The 6,000-nt window shown below is 52.3% G+C and overlaps 1 protein-coding gene across 1 annotated transcript in view; it reads right to left on the reverse strand.

The window, feature by feature from the left end:
* LOC116937604 (3 beta-hydroxysteroid dehydrogenase type 7-like) overlaps nucleotides 1-6,000 on the reverse strand; it is a gene marked incomplete at its 5' end in the record, with an annotated part of 83,919 nt that overhangs the window by 31,798 nt on the left and 46,121 nt on the right. The window lies entirely within an intron of this gene.

The following is a 6,000-nucleotide window of genomic DNA, read 5'->3' on the forward strand; positions in this document are numbered from 1 at the left end:
CACTAGGCGGGTCAGTGACTAGGTGGGTGACTAGGCGAGTGACTGAGTGAGTGACTAGGTGGGTGACTAGGCGAGTGACTAGTTGAGTGACTAGTTGAGTGATTAGGTGGGTGACTAGACGGGTGACTAGGCGAGCGACTAGGCGAGTGGCTGAGTGAGTGACTGGACGAGTGACTAGGCGGGTGACTAGGTGGGTGACTAGACGGGTGACTAGGCGAGTGACTAGGCGAGTGGCTGAGCGAGTGACTGGACGAGTGACTAGGCGAGTGACTAGTTGAGTGACCAGTTGAGTGACTAGGCGCGTGACTAGGCGAGTGACTGAGTGAGTGACTGAGTGAGTGACTAGGCGAGTGACTGAGTGAGTGACTAGGCGGGTGACTAGGCGAGTGACTAGTTGAGTGACTAGGTGGGTGACTAGATGGGTGACTAGGCGAGTGATTAGGCAAGTGGCTGAGTGAGTGACTGGACGAGTGATTAGGCAGGTGACTAGGCGGGTGACCAGGCGAGTGACTAGGCGAGTGACTAGGCGAGTGACTGGACGAGTGACTAGGCGAGTGACTAAGCGAGTGACTAGGCGAGTGACTAGGCGAGTGACTGGACGAGTGACGAGGCAAGTGACTAGGCGAGTGACTAGGCGAGTGACTAGGTGAGTGACTGGACGAGTGACTACACGAGTGACTGGGCGAGTGGCAGGGCGAGTGACTGGGTGAGTGACTGGGCGAGTGACTGGGCGAGTGACTGGGTGAGTGACTAGGCGAGTGACTAGGCGAGTGACTAGGCGAGTGACTAGGCAAGTGACTGAGTGAGTGATCTGGCGAGTGACTAGGTGGGTGACTAGTTGAGTGACTAGACGATTGACTGAGTGAGCGACTAGGTGGATGACTAGACGGGTGACTAGGCGAGTGACTAGGTGGGTGACAGGGTGAGTGACTAGGCGAGTGACTAGGTGAGTGACTGGGCGAGTGACTAGGCGAGTGACTAGTTGAGTGATTGAGTGAGTGACTTGACGAGTGACTAGGTGAGTGACTAGGCGAGTGACTAGGTGGATGACTAGTTGAGTGACTAGGTGGGTGACTAGGCGAGTGACTAGGTGGATGACTAGACGAGTGACTAGGCGAGTGACTAGGCGAGTGACTGGGCGAGTGACTAGGCGGGTGACTGAGTGAGTGACTGGGCGAGTGACTAGGCAGGTGACGAGTTGAGTGACTAGTTGAGTGACTAGGCGAGTGACTAGGCGAGTGACTAGGAAGATGAGTGAGTGAGTGAGTGACTGGGCGAGTGACTAGGCAAGTGACTAGGCGGGTGACTGAGTGACTGGGCGAGTGACTTGGCGAGTGGGTGACTAGGCGGGTGACTAGGTGGGTGACTAGGCTGGTGACTAGGCGAGTGTCTAGATGGGTGACTGAGTGAGTGACTGGGCGAGTGACTAGTTGAGTGACTAGTTGAGTGACTAGTTGAGTGACTAGGCAGGTGACTAGTTGAGTGACTAGTTGAGTGACTAGTTGAGTGACTAGTTGAGTGACTAGGCGGGTGACTAGGCGAGTGACTAGACGGGTGATTGAGTGAGTGAGTAGTTGAGTGACTAGTTTAGTGACTAGTTGAGTGACTAGACGGGTGACTGAGTGAGTGACTGGGCGAGTGACTAGTCGAGTGACTAGTTGAGTGACTAGTTGAGTGACTAGGCGAGTGACTAGGCGAGTGACTAGGCGGGTGACTGAGTGAGTGACTAGTTGAGTGACTAGTTGAGTGACTAGTTGAGTGACTAGGCGGGTGACTAGGCGAGTGACTAGACGGGTGACTGAGTGAGTGAGTAGTTGAGTGACTAGTTGAGTGACTAGTTGAGTGACTAGACGGGTGACTAGACGGGTGACTGAGCGAGTGACTAGGCGGGTGACTAGTTGAGTGACTAGTTGAGTGACTAGTTGAGTGACTAGTTGAGCGACTAGTTGAGTGACTAGACGAGTGACTGAGTGAGTGACTAGGTGGATGACTAGACGGGTGACTAGGCGAGTGACTAGGCGGGTGACTGAGTGAGTGACTAGTTGAGTCACCAATTGAGTGACTAATTGAGTGACTAGTTGAGTGACTAGTTGAGTGACTAGTTGAGTGACTAGTTGAGCGACTAGTTGAGTGACTAGTTGAGAGACTAGGTGGGAGACTAGGCAAGTGACTAGTTGAGTGACTAGTTGAGTGACTAGGCCGGTGACTGAGTGAGTGACTGGGCGAGTGACTAGGTGGGTGACTAGGCGAGTCACTAGGTGGGTGGGTGACTAGGTGAGTGACTAGAGGGGTGACTGAGTGAGTGACTGGGCGAGTAGCTAGGCGAGTGACTAGGCGATTGACTAGTTGAATGACTAGTTGAGTGACTAGGTGAGTGACTAGTTGAGTGGCTAGTTGAGTGACTAGTTGAGTGAGTAGTTGAGTGACTAGGCGGGTGACTAGTTGAGTGACTAGTTGAGTGACTAGTTGAGTGACTAGTTGAGTGACTATTTGAGTGACTAGGCGGGTGACTAGGCGAGTGACTAGACGGGTGACTGAGTGAGTGAGTAGTTGAGTGACTGAGTGAGTGACTAGGCGGGTGACTAGGCGAGTGACTAGTTGAGTGACTAGTTGAGAGACTAGGTGGGTGACTAGACGGGTGACTAGGCGAGTGACTAGGCAAGTGGCTGAGTGAGTGACTGGACGAGTGATTAGGCGAGTGACTAGGCGGGTGACCAGGCGAGTGACTAGGCGAGTGACTAGGCGAGTGTCTGGACGAGTCACTAGGGGGTGAGTGACTAGGTGAGTGACTAGACGAGTGACTAGGCGAGTGACTAGGCGAGTGACTAGGTGAGTGACTAGGCGTGTTACTAGGCGAGTGACTAGGCGGGTGAGTGACTAGGCGAGTGACTAGGCGAGTGACTAGGCGAGTGACTGGACGAGTGACTACGCGAGTGACTGGGTGAGTGCAAGGCGAGTGACTAGGTGCTTGACTAGTTGAGTGACTAGGCGAGTGACTGGGCGAGTGACTGGGCGAGTGACTGGGCGAGTGACTGGGTGAGTGACTAGGCGAGTGACTAGGCGAGTGACTGGGCGAGTGACTAGGCGAGTGACTAGGCGAGTGACTATGCGGGTGACTAGGCGGGTGAGTGACTAGACGAGTGACTAGGCGAGTGACTGAGTGAGTGACTAGGCGAGTGACCAGGCGGGTGACTAGTTGAGTGACTAGTTGAGTGACTAGACGATTGACTGAGTGAGCGACTAGGTGGATGACTAGACGGGTGACTAGGCGAGTGACTAGGTGGGTGACTGGGTGAGTGACTAGGCGAGTGACTAGGTGAGTGACTGGGCGAGTGACTAGGCAAGTGACTAGGTGGGTGACTGAGTGACTGGGCGAGTGACTTGGCGAGTGGGTGACTAGGCGGGTGACTAGGCTGGTGACTAGGCGAGTGACTAGATGGGTGACTGAGTGAGTGACTGGGCGAGTGACTAGTTGAGTGACTAGTTGAGTGACTAGTTGAGTGACTAGGTGGGTGACTAGTTGAGTGACTAGTTGAGTGACTAGTTGAGTGACTAGGCGGGTGACTAGGCGAGTGACTAGACGGGTGAATGAGTGATTGAGTAGTTGAGTGACTAGTTGAGTGACTAGTTGAGTGACTAGACGGGTGACTGAGTGAGTGACTGGGCGAGTGACTAGTCGATTGACTAGTTGAGTGACTAGTTGAGTGACTAGGCGAGTGACTAGGCTAGTGACTAGGCGGGTGACTGAGTGAGTGACTAGTTGAGTGACTAGTTGAGTGACTAGTTGAGTGACTAGGCGGGTGACTAGGCGAGTGACTAGATGGGTGACTGAGTGAGTGCGTAGTTGAGTGACTAGTTGAGTGACTAGACGGGTGACTAGACGGGTGACTGAGCGAGTGACTAGGCGGGTGACTAGTTGAGTGACTAGTTGAGTGACTAGTTGAGTGACTAGTTGAGCGACTAGTTGAGTGAGTAGTTGAGTGACTAGGTGGGAGACTAGGCAAGTGACTAGTTGAGTGACTAGTTGAGTGACTAGGCCGGTGACTGAGTGAGTGACTGGGCGAGTGACTAGGTGGGTGACTAGGCGAGTCACTAGGCGGGTGGGTGACTAGGTGAGTGACTAGACGGGTGACTGAGTGAGTGACTGGGCGAGTAACTAGGTGAGTGACTAGGCGATTGACTAGTTGAGTGACTAGTTGAGTGACTAGGCGAGTGACTAGTTGAGTGACTAGTTGAGTGACTAGTTGAGTGAGTAGTTGAGTGACTAGGCGGGTGACTAGTTGAGTAACTAGTTGAGTGACTAGTTGAGTGACTAGTTGAGTGACTATTTGAGTGACTAGGCAGGTGACTAGGCGAGTGACTAGACGGGTGACTGAGTGAGTGAGTAGTTGAGTGACTAGTTGAGTGACTAGTTGAGTGACTAGTTGAGTGACTGGACGGGTGACTGAGTGAGTGACTGGGCGAGTGACTAGTCGAGTGACTAGTTGAGTAACAAGTTGAGTGACTAGTTGAGTGACTAGGGGATTGACTAGACGGGTGACTAAGTGAGTGACTAGTTGAGTGACTAGTTGAGTGACTAGTTGAGTGACTAGTTGAGTGACTAGTTGAGTGACTAGGCGGGTGACTAGGCGAGTGACTAGACGGGTGACTGAGTGAGTGAGTAGTTGAGTGACTAGTTGAGTGACTAGTTGAGTGACTAGACGGGTGACTGAGTGAGTGACTGGGCGAGTGACTAGTCGAGTGACAAGTTGAGTGACTAGTTGAGTGACTAGTCGAGTGACTAGGCGATTGACTAGGCGGGTGACTGAGTGAGTGACTAGTTGAGTGAATAGTTGAGTGACTAGTTGAGTGACTAGTTGAGTGACTAGGCGGGTGACTAGGCGAGTGACTAGACGGGTGACTGAGTGAGTGAGTAGCTGAGTGACTAGTTGAGTGACTAGTTGAGTGACTAGTTGAGTGACTAGATGGGTGACTAGACGGGTGACTGGGCGAGTGACTAGGTGGGTGATTAGTTGAGTGACTAGTTGAGTGACTAATTGAGTGACTAGTTGAGTGACTAGACGAGTGATTGAGTGAGTGACTAGTTGAGTGACTAGGCGGGTGACTAGGTGGATGACTAGGTGAGTGAGGACTAGGCGAGTGACTAGGCGAGTGACTAGTTGAGTGACTAGTTGAGTGACTAGTTGAGTGACTGAGTGAGTGACTAGGCGAGTGACTAGTTGAGTGACTAGGCGAGTGACTAGTTGAGTGACTAGTTGAGTGACTAGTTGAGTGACTAGGCGAGTGAATAGGCGAGTGACTAGTTGAGTGACTAGGCGAGTGAATAGGCGAGTGACTAGTTGAGTGAATAGGTGGATGACTAGGCGGGTGACTAGGCGAGTGACTGGGCGAGTGACTAGTTGAGTGACTAGGCGGGTGACTAGTTGAGTGAATAGTTGAGTGACTGAGTGAGTGACTAGTTGAGTGACTAGGCGGGTGACTAGGTGGGTGACTAGGCGAGTGAGGACTAGGCGAGTGACTAGGCGAGTGACTAGTTGAATGACTAGTTGAGTGACTAGTTGAGTGACTAGTTGAGTGACTAGGCAGGTGACTAGTTGAGTGACTAGGCGGGTGACTAGTTGAGTGACTAGTTGAGTGACTAGTTGAGTGACTAGGCGGGTGACTAGACGGGTGACTAGTTGAGTGACTAGTTGAGTGACTAGACGAGTGACTGGGCGAGTGACTAGGCGAGTGACTAGTTGAGTGACTAGGTGAGTGACTAGTTGCGTGACTAGTTGAGTGACTAGGCGAGTGACTAGGCGGGTGACTAGTCGAGTGACTAGTTGAGTGACTAGGCGGGTGACTAGTTGAGTGACTCGTTGAGTGACTAGTTGAGTGAATAGGCGGGTGACTAGACGAGTGACTGAGTGAGTGACTAGTTGAGTCACTAGTTGAGTGACTGAGTGAGTGACTAGTTGAGTGACTAGGCAGGTGACTAGGTGGGTGACTAGTTGAGTGACT

Source organism: Petromyzon marinus, unplaced genomic scaffold (assembly GCF_048934315.1).
Source record: "Petromyzon marinus isolate PM22_M1 ecotype Great Lakes invasive population unplaced genomic scaffold, UKy_Petmar_22M1.pri1.0 PM_Scaffold_98, whole genome shotgun sequence".
Lineage (NCBI taxonomy): Eukaryota > Metazoa > Chordata > Hyperoartia > Petromyzontiformes > Petromyzontidae > Petromyzon > Petromyzon marinus.